The sequence below is a fragment of the Parasteatoda tepidariorum genome, chromosome 3 (assembly GCF_982258835.1).
Source record: "Parasteatoda tepidariorum strain Cologne lab strain chromosome 3, Ptep-v5.0, whole genome shotgun sequence".
Lineage (NCBI taxonomy): Eukaryota > Metazoa > Arthropoda > Arachnida > Araneae > Theridiidae > Parasteatoda > Parasteatoda tepidariorum.
In genome coordinates, this window is record NC_141757.1 from 11,711,721 (window position 1) to 11,726,630 (window position 14,910).

The following is a 14,910-nucleotide window of genomic DNA, read 5'->3' on the forward strand; positions in this document are numbered from 1 at the left end:
CCTAAATTGGCGGTAAAAATTACTCCGTCAGTTTAATTCTGCGGTTTGTATTTGGTGAATTACCAATTGTATATATTTGGTGTCCACGATTTTGCAGGATTAAGTTTTCCTGAAAAAGTAGAAAGAGAATTTTTTTTTCATACGAAGACAATGCTCTTGTGAGTCAGTCATAATTTTGGCATCTGCTACATTACAGCCTTAGACCTTACAGAAGGTCAAACTTTTTTCCAGAACATTTTTAATGCATAAAAAAAATGCTACGAGTTTGGTCAATATCTCCTCATCCTATAAACAAATAACGCTGATAGCGTAAACCATCAGTCTTCAAAGAAAAGAAGTGAAAGAACCCAACTAGATTTTAAATTAAATTTTAACTCAAAATAAATTAAACTTTGAATTCTCTTTACATACATATTAGTATCTCCTGAAATATTTGATATGCATTTAGAAAACGAGTGTAGCATCGAGAATTTTTTTTCTTCAGAATTCCTTTACACAGTTGCGATAATTTAATGCTTAATCATTAGATCACTTACTCCGATAAACAAATTTTTAAAAGTGACGAATGCTTTGGCATCCAGCGCATTTTCTGTGACAACCAAAACAAGCCGATTTAAAATGCGCAAACCATGTGTTTCTATCACCCGTCTCTTAAATATACTTCTTCAACCATTAATACAGTACTTATGAACATTTCATAAGCTGAGGAAACAGTGTGGCTAAGTCAAGTGATGTATTCACTATACAGAAATATCTAGTTCAAGATATAATACACACATAAAATTCATAAACACTAAAATTACTTCCATCCGTAATCCAAAGAACGTTTGGTTCGAATTATTTTGGTTGTAGACTTGTGCCTGTGCTGAGCATTAAGTTTGCCAAGTTGAAGTGTTCAGCGGTAGTTAGCCAACATTACTGGTTTCCATCTACCTTGATAATGTGACTCCAACAAGATGTTTTGGTGGAAACACATTCACCAGAACCACGATGACTCAGAGGATAGAGCGCTCACCTTCCAATGAGGTGAACAGGGTTCGAACCCCAGAGATGACTGGTGGATACGAATCCGCATTCGGCTTGCACCGAGCACAGTGCTGACATGAAATATCCTCAGTGGTAGACGGATCGTGGGTTAGAGTTCCTTTGCCGTGAGGATAACCGTGGGAGGTTCTCGTGGTGCTCCTCTCCATGTAATGTAAATGCGGATTAGTTCCATCAAAAAGTCCTCCACGAAGGCAAATTTCGCCCAATACTTCACTAAGGAGTTCCCTTGCCTTCTGGATTGAGTTCAAAATTACAAGGCAACGGAGTTGAACATTAGTAGTCGTAAATCCAGAATTTGGGTCGGCTGCTCAACGACGATTATAATAATAATAAACACCACGTTAGTCATTGGCTGAATCTAAGTTTTCGGGAGAAAAAAAGTCAAAATGTGAGTTCAGAATATTAATATTGAAGATCATGTTGACACCCAGTCTGTACACATTAATAATGCTTTTCTTCAAAACTTTTAAACAGTAATCAGATTTAAAAATTCCCAAGGTAATTAGCTATAGCTGATTTGAATCACTGACTTTCAGCAAAGTCAGGGAAATAAAAGTCAGCAATTAACTTTCTTAGTTGTGAACACGCCATCTTTCAATTTCACATAGCTCAACTTTGGAAACTTGATGTACAAGTACCGAAAAGCATTCGAGTCTAACGTTGTCCAATGCCTTAACAAAATTCTTCATGAATATATAACATGAATTTGATGCGAATTTATGTCAGCTTGAAGAGGCATTACAACTTAGTCACGGTCAATCAATGGCACAAGAAGGATATTTCCTGATTGCATAAAATTTTTGATGGGTATTTTTCTTTATGTAGTGGTGCTTTTTCTATCAGGGTGCGTAGCCAAATCTTTCAACGCAAAATAAGTCATTTTTAAGTACTCAAAAAATATCTTTAAATACTATATACATTAACAAAATACAAAATAATTTTCAAAGACTTTACACGATCATGATAAAATATCTAGTTTCTGACACAACATATTTAAACATAACAGAATTTCCTTTAGCTAAGCAATCAAGCTTTTGTTAAATTATTTTTTTAATTATTAATAAAAATTAAATAACAAAAATTAGTAAAAAATTTTATCGAAGTTTTTTTTTAAATACAGTGCGCCAATTAAAAAAAAAAAAAAAAAAAAAAAAAAAAAAAAAAAAAAAAAAAAAAAAAACCTGAATCACTCTGAATAATGTTTGATCTAACGATTGGATCGTCACGTTCTTGGACTCAATCCTAATGACTCCAGGGGATGATCTCAATTATGCTAATTAATAAGTGCAGGCGAAATCAGACAAAAAGACGAACTTTCTATGAATAAACATACCTTTTTTCTGACCCCCAAATTGTGGAGGGAGGGTAGCCACGATCTGGGAAATATAGTCCCAATAGTTTGGTCAGGGAGGTTTTGCCCCAATCCTAAATGATCCCCAGCACCTATAGTCACATTTTGACTGTAAGGAAATAACGTCGTGATTCCAAGTCACTACGCTAGCTTACAGATTTTCAAGGTTAAGAGTTGACGCAAAAAATGTGGCCAGCACTCACAATATTAGCTTGCTTTTGAAACAAAATTTCCAGACCAGCAATAAAATCAAATTAATGAGGAATAAAATGCGAAACTTAATATAATCTTTTCATAATTTTGCCAAACTCAAACGAAGAAAAAAAAAAGCACCATTTCCATCTCACTTGAACATCAGATAGCTGGGGAGAGAGAGGCCTGTTTCATTAGCCTCCTGGATTACTTGGTTTTACGGAATATGAAATTTACTATGGAATACTAGTAGCCTGGGATATGTCACTCTTATTAAGACACCACATCTCGTCAGGGCCTGATTATCGCCTAGGCCCAATAGGCACGGGCCTAGGGCCCACACTTTCTGGAGGGCCTCAAAAATTAGTCAAAAGTCCACAATATTACTTTAAAAAAAATACTGAAAGAAACAGTTTATCTCAAAAAGGGCAATTTTTATTTCAAATTTTCTTTATATTGAGATAAACCAAACTCGTGTAAACAGTGCAAATGCAACGAGAATGCATATTCGCAAAGTCTCTTATAAATGATTATTGTCAACAAGAACTGAAAGCTGATTTGTAACAAATATGTTAAGCTGTAGATGGAAGGCTACAATCTTTAAAATAATTCAGCTAATCAGTGACTTTTAGCAAAAATCACTGATTTCAATTGTTTGTGGTCACCAAACTATTTTTATTTTCATACAGCATCGTTTTGTTGCTTTATATTTTGCTTTAATATTTAGATGCGTAAACTTTATCTTAGAAAAATAATCTTCTATTGTCTGCTTTCAAAATTTTTAAAATGCTTCTCTTGAATCATACAGTTCAATAGATTTTTTTTATTGTTAGAACTACTCTTCAGAAATTTAACTTCAAAGTATTTCGTTAGGGGCCCGGAAAATTTTGTGGGCCTTGGGCCTGAATTTGCCTTGATCGGTCCCTGCATCTCGTAAAGAAAAGAAAAAGACTTAATGGATTTGCTTCAGCAAACAAAACTGACCATGAGGTACAAAACTCAACAATCTCGGCGATTTAAATCCAAGTCAAATGGTAGAATTCAAATCAAACGGTGGATCCAAGCTATTGGCGATCGAAATGGGTAACAGGGAGTGTAGAGCAGAAGTCTCTACCTATGGTAACACGCATGCTTTCACCCTTTGCGTGTGGAGAGTCATAGAAGAAGGAAGTAGGCTATTTTCGGTCTTGATTCTCATATAGAATAAAATCTTCTAGGTTGGAAAACTATATGGAACTGAAAACTAAAATATAGTTCTAAAAGAAAGCCTCATGGAAATTTTAAAAAAATATTTTTATTAATTACAAACGAAAAATATTAACAAACGGAAAAATACAACTGATACAACTCATTACTGATACAATTCATACAACTCAGTTCTTCAGAGAGTTCATTTTTTAATCCATTTCAGAGTTCTAATGTATTGACTATAACCTCAAAACCACATATCATAGCAAATAATAATTTCTACATCGGGATGATGGTTGTTCATAATCGTTCCATCATTTGATTCCTAAGAAACTATGAGGTAAATTTCTAATGGCTCAACATGAACAAACCATCAAAAGTTGTTGGACCATCATAAATCAGTCCGAATTCCTACATCGGGATGATGGTTGTTCATGATCGTTCCATCATTTGATTCCTAAGAAACTATGAGGTAAATTTCTAATGGCTCAGCATGAACAAACCATCAAAACAAGTTGTTGGACCATTATAAATCAGTCCAAATTCCTACATTGGGGTGATGGTTTTGTACGCTGGTTACCATCAAATATATAATGGTTCATGATGGAATTATTGATGGTTACCATCAATGGAAAACAATCAAAAATTTTGACTTGGGTTCTAAAAGTCACCAAGCAGAAAATGATTTACTCGCACATGATAGAAAAGACAAACATGAGTCAAACTTGAAGTGTTTACATTATCAAGTATAACCACACCTACTATGTTTCTCACCACCTAGGAAATCTGTCACGTTTCTAATGTACAAACGATTTGAAAGCAGAAGTCTTGTTTCAAATAAAGGTAAAAATTTATCATAGAGTAACCCTCTCTTATTTTGACAATTTTTTTATATTATTGCAAAAACAGAGAAAAATGACTTAAAAGTGAGATTTTCTAATAATAAGATATCTTGATAAAAAATAAAAGGAAAATGACTAATTTCATAAAGAATAAAAGCTCTGAACTACAGTGCCGAATTCAAGGGGCATCCTATTCCACACTGTAGAAACTAGAAAATGATTAAAACAAGTATATGGCCAATGAAGCCACCTCAGTAATTACAGGTTATTGGCTAACTGAATAGGTTGAATTACAATGAAATTAGAGGATAATTAGTAGTTATATGTTAATGACAAATAAGAAAAGAGTACAGGAGGGAAAAAACCATAAAGGCAAAAAGAAAATATATGCACTTGATTAGTTCATGGTAAATCACAGACACATATATATTTGATAAATTGAACAATTCTACACTCTAACCCAAACTCAACTTCTAGAAGATGACTGAACTGCACATTCGGATAAAAATTTACAATTAGCCACACTTTTCATTTTGGCAATTTTTTGTTTTTGGAAGAAAACAGGAAAAAATGACTTAAAAGTAAGATTTTTAATAATAAGAAATCGAGATAAAAATAATAGAAAAATGGAAGATTTTATTTACAGTAAAATCTTCAAGTGCCCAATCAAAGGGGACCTAATTCCATACTTTCACCCAGATTTGCTTGTTCTGCTCTCTCATCCAGAAGGGATTTTTTACATATCAAACAATTTCTTTTGAAATGTTCATTTTGAAGACAACATGCTAAATATTTTACTTTTTCAAAAGAAACAAACATTTGGACAAACATGAATAAAAATTGTTGCCACCCAGCAATTCAAAATGTGAATTTTTCTGCAAATTAAACACGGTACATAAAAGGAAGAAAAAAAAGAGAGCATAAGTAGTAACTGACCTGTAATCAACTGTTAAATTATTAAATTTTATTTCAACTATGCTTTAATTGCAAATGGAGAGTATCAGCATCAGGGCAGATTTTGGCAGATTTTTGGGAAAAAGGAGTTGGAGTCACAAAGTAGCTAAAAACACATTGACTCCAGTTTTTGTTGACTAAAACTAAACTAAACTCAGCGGCGCGACAGCCCATAGAGAGCCAAGGCCTAATGTGCCCATCTCAGTTTTCGTGATCTTGGGCTCTGGGGTGCAGGAGCAGATGTACCGGTCAGGTGGTCAGCCGTGGTATTTGAACATCCAGTGTTTAGTTCCCAAGCATGCTTGGTACTCATTTATCGACCCACTGAAGGGATGAAAGGCTGAGTCAACCTTGCCTGGACCGAGGATCGAACCAGGGACCTGTGGCACGACAGCGCTACCACTCAGCCACCGAGCGTTTTGCTGACAGTTTGAATTAAAAATGACAAAATTAATTATGACAAACTGAGTTATTATTTTCATTTATGGACTATACATAATAAATAGTTAATTAATCTCTATTTTATAGTTATTCTAATAACAGGAAAAAGCAACTAGTAGCGAAATCTTACTGGGTTCAAGATATGCAAATCCAAAACACCAAATTTTGTCACATGACGAACAAATTAAAAAGGCAAAGAAAGCCACCTACGAACATTCACAAAGAAGGAAATTATTCTCAGAACAATGAAGATTTCAAATCAAGGCAGTCAAAACTCTTTTAGACAGCTCTTAGTCAAACTTAGCATTCATGTAAATAATCTGCAATGCCATAAATTTTTTTTCTGTAGCATATATTACTTCCTTTATATTAAAAAAAAAAAAAATAAGCTGTAATGCATGTGTATATGTTTACAGATATATAAGGGAGTTGGGAGTTTCTAAATTTAAAATTCCAGAGTCAGTCATTTGCCTTACTGATTCCACCAATTGATTATGTATATATATATATATATATATATATAGATAGATAGATAGATAGATAGAAAGATAACATAAAAGCTTCAACTAAACTTATTAGGTCATTCCCTTTCCGTAAATCCTTTTCTTAAATCCTTTCTCACGCTTTAATATTCACATCCTGTCCTTTTAATCTATTTATAGTTCAAGTAAGCATTAATTAACATTTTAACAATTATCCTTTTAAGTATTTCATGGGAAAAACTTTTTTTCTGGACTTATTTAATAGACCAATTACAATTACTAAGATTTCCCTTACTCCCTAAAACGAGACATTTTACAGATTTATTTTGCAAGATTTTCCCTAGCTTTTATTGAGAGCACAACAATTTGAGTCACTTTTGTCTCTCTATTATTCTCTCTCTATTAATTATTAAATAAATATTGTGCCCTCTTTCCCTGCCTAATATCTGTTTTAATCCTTCCACTCGGCGACGACGTTACATATGCATAAAACTTGAAATGAAACTCCTGAATGGAACTGAGAAAGGATCCAAACATTAATTTATTAAATAAAAAGAATCATATACTAAAAGCCAAAGCTGTACCAATGTAATAAACATTAGGACACTATTTACAAATTTCATAAATATGGGTTGATATTAGTGTCAATTTATTTTGTTCAATACAAGTATTAAAACGCTTTAAATTTACATACAATATATAACTAATAGTTGAAAATCAAGAAAAAAAGTTTTCTGAATAGAACAAAATATCTGCCATTAAAAAATCATTGCCTGTCACCAAACAGTATTGCTGTCAACAGAAACTCTGAAATACAGCCCAAACTATGTAAGAGAATAATATACACCGAAGAGCCATTACATCATGACCACCCTCCATCGATAACAATAGGCTCGCCCAGGTTTTCATGGTTTCTCGCCCAGGAACATGAGGCACATTAGGACCCATAATCCTCATAGAACAATCCCTACCGTCTGTAAGCTACTTGAAAATAGTTGCAGACCAGGTTCACCCATTCATGGCAACAGGTTTTCCTGCGGGGGATGGTGTTTACCAACAGGACAATGCACCATGTCATAATTGTCGAATCATCATAGATTGGTGCGAGGAACATTCCAGTGACTTTCAAGTCATGTCTTGGCCCCCAAATTCTCCTGACCTTAATCCAATAGAGCATTTGTGGTCCCACTGGGAAAACCAAATTCGTGCTGCCACGCTACCCCCTCGCAATGTGAGGGAATTGCAGGACCAGTTGGTGAGCGCTTGTTACCAGATACCTCAGACTACCTATCAGCACCTTGTGGAATCAATGCCACGGCGGGTACTAGCAGTTTTGAGGGCTAAAGGTGGTCCTACATGTTATTAGCAGGGTGGTCATAATGTAATGGCTCTTCGGTGTATATAGATAATGTTTTGTCAAATAAAACATAAAAAAATAGGTAAATTTAAATTAACATTATTATAATACATTAAAAATAAATACACAGGAAATACAGCACCACATTGTGCTAGCAGTTTTGTGGGCTAAAGGTGGTCCTACATGTTATTAGCAGGGTGGTTATAATGTAATGGCTCTTCGGTGTATATAGATAAGGTTTTGTTAAATAAATCATAAAAAAAGTAGGTAAATTTAAATGAACATTATTATAATACATTAAAAATAAATACACGGGAAATACAGCACATCATTGAACAAAAAAGGAGGAAACAAATAATTACTTAACACTTGCATTTTCAGAGAAAAATATGCAAAAGAAAAAAAAAATAAAAATAGTTTTACTATAAAAATTTCAATTGCCAGAAAGTTGGGAATGGAAACTATTGCATTACTTCTTTAAAGAGAAATATTTATTTGAATACAAATAAATCTTGTTTAAAAGCTGGATATGTTTTTAATGTCTGCAAAGAAATGAACAAAATATAAAACAATTAATAAGCTAATTAACAAAAAAGTTCATGGAAAAAAATTCTTTTGTAAAGGGAAAGAATTTTTAAATTTCATTTTGACTTTCTCCGGATACTCTACTTTTAAAATTACAGATAGTTTTATTTCATGCGAAAAAAAAAAATAAGCAAAGTACAAAAAATATATCATAGCATAGAGGCTAAAAATTAATAATCCTAAGAGCGTTTTGATGTTGAAAATTAAAACACAATAATTTTTTAATGGAAATTAAATGAAGCAAATTAATTTTGTTGAAAGACGGCACATTTATAGGGATCAAGGGGCAGACAGGGTGAGCCGCCCTTTTAAAATCGCTTAAGGATAACACTGCAGGAACCCTACATCAAGCCTGAGGCTAAGAGGTAAAATAGAAAAAGCTGGTAATCAAACCTTTCATATATGGGGGAATTAAATCTATTCATTAACAGGGGTCTGTTCAGGCCAAATTTACTACTGTTTAGAGGTACCTTCACAAATTCAACTTTAAGAAAAACAGTAGTTTCACAAAATACTTTTACTTAAAATTTTATTCTTGTATACCACAAGAAACAATATATCCATATTTTTGTTTTGATTTTTTAATGTAATTTTTATATTTCACAAATTATGTCTAAATTTTCACAAAATAGGTACCGCTCAGAAAAAAAGACAGACCCCTGATAAATATAAATTTTTCAACAGTATTTTTCTTTCTTGAGAAAGAAGTGGTCTTATATATAACGTTATAACTGCTTAAAAAAATCTCTTGGTACTCATGGAAATATCATTTGTTCCGAAAACAAGCTAGAACTAAATGTCTTTCTTACCAATTTTTGTATTTTTCTGTCTCAATATATATAGACTTTCAACCCTGATTTACATGTTAAATCTTTATATTGGTACAACATCCTCTAAATATCTTTTAAACCCGAGTTCCAAGGCATCTCAAGAAACAAAAGCCACCACATCGAAAACGATATATCTGTTAAATAGATATTTCTTAATTTATGGCCCAGCTTTACATAAGTGGCATTTTATTTTTTTAACAAATCAATTTGATATTTAAGTTCATGTAAGATGTTATTCGTGAAATTAATATCAGTTTAAAGACAATAAAATTTTAAAGACATTTTTATTCCATTTTGAAAGGAAAGTTGAAGAGCATACTTACTTTGCTTTATCTTAACATTTTAAACTTTATTTTGAGCAGAAGAAATAAGTTCCTTTCAAAAACAGTTCCATATAACCTCTAATGATAATGTATGAATTATCTGATTCAGAATCATCTGAAATATGATAAGGAATAATTATTTTTCTCACAAACAAATCTAAAAAAATTTTAAAGTCATAACCATTTCAAAATAAATTATATTTGAACTGATATATTACCTTTTAAAAATACTGAAAAAAAGATTTAAAATCATTATATGTGAATCCATTTAAATATTGCTAAGTGAATAAAATCTAGTGATTACATAAATGATGCTAAATTATCGAGTCAAAATTTATTTTGATTATGAATCAATTATGGATATTTTAACATCAGTAGCTACTTTCGCCAACTACAATCGCCCGAGAGTGCAGAATATTTCCCATTGCGCAAACGAAAATTAGGGGGAATTCAGACAACTCCTGGGTAATTTTTAATCCAATTAAAGCAAAAATAGCTAAAAAAAAATTATTGTAAAAAAAAATTTTTTTTTAATAAATTACATAATTACAATTGAATTTGCAGTAAATGAAATCTGATAATTTTAGTATAATATTATGACATGGAAATTAGTACTGGTTTGAATAACCTCTTCTGGGCAGATATTGCAATCGATATTCTCATGTTTTTCTTTAAATCCCGATATTTTTTATATATACATTAATGTTACTCTCAAAATTTGAATTACACATTTGACCATTGACTTTTTAATATGACTTTATATTGCATATGATTTTCAAAATGTCAATATATTTTATATAATGTTATTATGACACAGGAAATTACAATTGCACATTTAAGTGATCACTTTTTGAAGCAATAACTAGATTTGCACTGATCTCATAAAATATCCAGGTGGGGATTTGATTTTTTTCTCAACTGTTATTGCGATTGATTTTTAAAAGCTTTTCTTTTTTTAATTATGGTTCTTTATGCATTATTTATATTAAATCCTTTTATTTTTCCTAAGTTAATATTAAGATATGCAAAATTCAAGTAGCACATTCGAGTCAACAATTTTTGATATGACAGCTCAGTTGTTGTCAATCAATTTTTTGGCGGTTGATGCTACAGATATCTTTAAAGTTTTTAAAATCCCCATAATTTTAAGACGATATATTTATAACAATGTGTGAGACTGGAGTCGAGCAATTGAGTAATCACTTTTTGATGTCTCCACTCAACATGATTTTGTTATAAATCTGACTTAGATTTTGATCTTTTTTTCTTTTTTTTTTCAGTATTCTCATATTGCCACAGATTTTACTATTATTTTATTTTACTGCACTATTTACTTCACTATTACTATTATTTTACTGCATAGTAAAATAATAGTACTGCAAGCAGAAGTTTGCACTATTTTTAAAAAACCACTTTCAGAAAGAAAAAAAAAAAACATTTTAAAATGGACCCAGAAAACCAGAAGTTTTTGGTCCTAAGGAGCCACAGTTCACAGAGTCAAGTGGAATCAGTACATTGATGGGGGAAAAAATTATTAGATACAAAGCATTTTTTCCCCCTTTAAATTAATGAATATTATTTTACTGAACAAAAATGACACTCTTTTATTCAATATTTTTTCCATTTAATTTAACAGAAATTTGTATGAGAAAATTTTAGTATTGTAAAAATTATCCATAGAGAAGAAAATTTTTATTCAGAAACAAAACTAGCCAAAAAAATTCTAAAAATGATCAGATAGTTTCTTGCTCAAAAAATTGAATGTCTGCATAACAAAATGTTCAGTTTTACAGAGAATAGACCTGCTATTCACAAAGCTTCAAACCTTCTAAAAAAGTCCTTTTAAAACATTTTTATCATAGAAGGTTTTTATTTTACTAGGATTTTATCAGCATCCCATTTAAAAGTGTATAAAACATCGAATTTCATTGATAACATGCAAAAAGGAGAAATTAAAGTTGTTATTTATAAATAATAAATAAGCATTTATTTCAAACTACTTGGGAATATTTCAGAGCTGTCTTCATTAACCAAAATCAATTAGACCAGTTGACTTCTTAACGAATTAAACTACTTGACTTCCTGATTAGTGTTAAATCTTCTGTTAAATTAAAAATTCAGTATTTGGTGAAATAAGGTGTAAGAATGATGGAAAAGTTGACTTATTTTTACATATGCCTTATGCATACCATATAAACTTACTGCTTAAAAAGCAAAACAAATATTTTCCGTTATATTAATTATAACACACATAACTTTTATGTGTCTATTTGTTTACTAATGTGTTTATATTTCTCAAAGTTATGAGTGAGACCTTAAATTTAATATTATAAATTATTTCTATTTCAATTCATTTTGATTTTAATTATTTTCAGCAGGTATGCCAGTTTATTTAAGAGCTGCGTAAAAAAAATGAATATTTTTACTTTGCTAAGGAACTAATTATAACACACGTAACTTTTATGTGTCTATTTGTTTACTAATGTGTTTATATTTCTCAAAGTTATGAGTGAGACCTTAAATATAATATTATAAATTATTTCTATTTCAATTCATTTTTATTTTAATTATTTTCAGCAGGTATGCCAGTTTATTTAAGAGCTGCGTAAAAAAAATGAATATTTTTCCCCTGTGGCAGGATCGCGGCGACACAGCGACATTGTCGCAGAATGTTGCTGAGTTCTTGCAGAAAGAATTTTCTGTTAGGAAGTAAGGAATTTTGGTTTTCTTTTTTGCAGAAATTTTTTTTTCTCTAAAATTATATTTAAAAGAGGCCTTTTTAGCACATCAGAGAGGAAAGAAATGTTCCTGATTTCTCTATTCTAATTTAAGAATGAAAAATATAGAATAATAAAGAAAGAAATTTCCTTTCTGCAGAAATGTTGAACGATTTTATTCCCTCCAGAAATCATTCTTTTGACACACTTATTCTGCGCCAATATTCTTGTTAATCCACGCTCTATTTTCATATTTTTAAATGAAACAAATCCCGATTCCCAATGTTTTTTATACAATTTAATTATACTTGAAACAGAAATCAATTATTTACTTTTACTGCGACGATTTCACAGTTTTTCAGCTTTTTATTACATGTGCTATGCTACTGAATTCCATGGGATTTTTAAAATTCCTGTTATTTTTTAGTCAATATTATTTCTACACGTAAAATTTAAATTGCGCTATTAAATAATCTCTTTTTGACACTCTCACTTAATGCCGATACTACCACAAATCTATGTAGTGTTTAGATTGTATTTTCGGCAGTTTATTGATATTGATTTTCCCGTGATTTTTAAGTATCCCGATATATTTCTGACAATATGGGGAATTCGAATCGTGCTTATGAATATTTAAAACAATGATTCTATCGTTTTTCTTTTTTGGGGTCATGTATTTCACACAGTCTTTTTAAATACGATAATATTTATTACAACAACCGAATCTCGAAACGAAACAAGCATTTAGTAACACCCCCCTCCCTTGCTTTTAAGAGACCAATCAGCGTGATTTCGCCGTCGATCTTGTTTTCAGCAGTCACTGCTACGGATTACAAGATTTTTAATTTTTTTTGATGAGATGTTTTATGAAATGCGAAAAAGGAAATAATTAGTGTGTTTTCTTCGTACAAAATGGGAGAATCTCGCCATTGTATTAGAATAATATGTATAAAAAAAAACATTACATATTCATTTAAAAATTAAATACGACTTATTTTATTCAAAAAAATTTTTTTTATTGTGAACGCAACGTTTCTGTTACTTCAAATTCAATTAGTAACATGCATACTTGTTATTATTAAAAGCATCTTGCAGAAAGATATTAGTGCTAGAGAGGTTTGTCGCAAAAATCCCAAGAAAATTCTGCCACAGGGATTTTTACTTTGCTAAGGAATTAATTATTATCGAAATTTTTTTAATTATGTGCAAACTTTTCTTATTAAAAACATAGTGAAAGAATTTTTTTTTTCAAAGAAAATGTAAATGAGGAGATTTCACATTTTAAAATAAATGAATTTGGGTTTTAAATACTTTCTGTACCTCAGTAATCACCAAAAAGATTTTCAACTTGCAATAAATGTTTTCAAAAAAGTATGCTGATGTTTCCATGATTTTCCACTTTAGTTGGTCCCTTTTCGGTATTTTTTTCATTGTCTTTATTTCTCAAATTTCAGCCTTTATTTTTCCGTACATAGCAACATCTTTCCAATTTATATTAATAATTTGAAAATAAGCATTATATTAAAAAAAATTTGCCAGCGCTATTATAAATCAAAAGTATAAATTTTTCATTTTATTATTTCTTTTAAAAAATAAATATATTGTAAGAAATAATTAACAGATAAATATAAAGATAAAATTTTAAAAAATACAACTACAATTTAAATTAGCGTTAGAAAGAAACTTACCCCAAATACGAGAACTTTTGTTAAAAAGAAAAATTTTCATAATACAATCATATGACAGTTTTTAATAAGTATATTTCTCCACAGCATTAAATAAATTATTATCTCAATATATAGGAACATAAACTCATCATTCATCTTAAAAATTTCAAGAGTTAATCAAATACGAAGTTACATTTGAAAATATAAAAAGAAAACACATTTTTTTAAAATTTCGGCCTCCTGCTTCCACAAAGAGCGAACTAATTGAGGAGCACAATATTTTATGTGAACATTTCCCCTAAACTAACATCTATAGCCTGGACGACAAGCAACAAATATTCCAATTATCATCACTGACAATTAACCTTGATGTAGCAAAAGCAAAAAAGTTTTAAATTTTGATTTTCTAAAGATCTTCAGGCAAATTATAAGAAGCAGACTTTCCACTGTAACACTTTTTGAAAACGTTTCATTGATATGAAGAATATTTTAACATCTTTACTCTATTGACTTAAGGCAAGCTTACAGCTTACATCTTTTATATGCATCTATCCTCGCAACCATCTCTAAACTCGCAACCGACAAACGAGCTAGGGATAGAAAAAAATATCACTTTGACGTCAAATTCATGCACCTAGGGAAAATCTGTAAGCTCGCGATTTCAAAGGGATTTACCTAACGGAATGCGGTCTTTCTTTTCCCTCCCAACTATCCATTCGAAAAGGATGCGTTTTATGCAGGGATTAAATTAAAATTCTGTTTTCAAAGATAATTTTTGGATATTTATCCAAATATTTTTATGAACATATGTCAAAGACATAATTTTTTCCCTCACACATTTATTTTTTCAAGTATTACTTCAACAAAATAAATTATTGTTTCATATGATAATTAGATAAAATAAGTTAGTTTCTTGCACAACTTATAGGGAAAT

At 30.8% G+C, this 14,910-nt stretch overlaps 1 protein-coding gene across 7 annotated transcripts in view; it reads right to left on the reverse strand.

Annotated features, from left to right (window-relative positions):
• Positions 1-14,455, reverse strand: part of LOC107446001 (cell adhesion molecule Dscam1) — a 139,629-nt gene extending 125,174 nt beyond the window's left edge. For all 7 annotated transcript variants that reach the window (XM_087158799.1, XM_087158791.1, XM_087158794.1 and 4 more), the window contains exons 1-2: positions 13,998-14,455; positions 9,593-9,707 (exon numbers count right to left, since the gene is read on the reverse strand). The gene's annotated coding sequence lies outside the window, so the exon portion shown is untranslated. The remainder of the gene's footprint in view (positions 1-9,592; positions 9,708-13,997) is intronic.
• Positions 14,456-14,910: the final 455 nt, after the last annotated feature.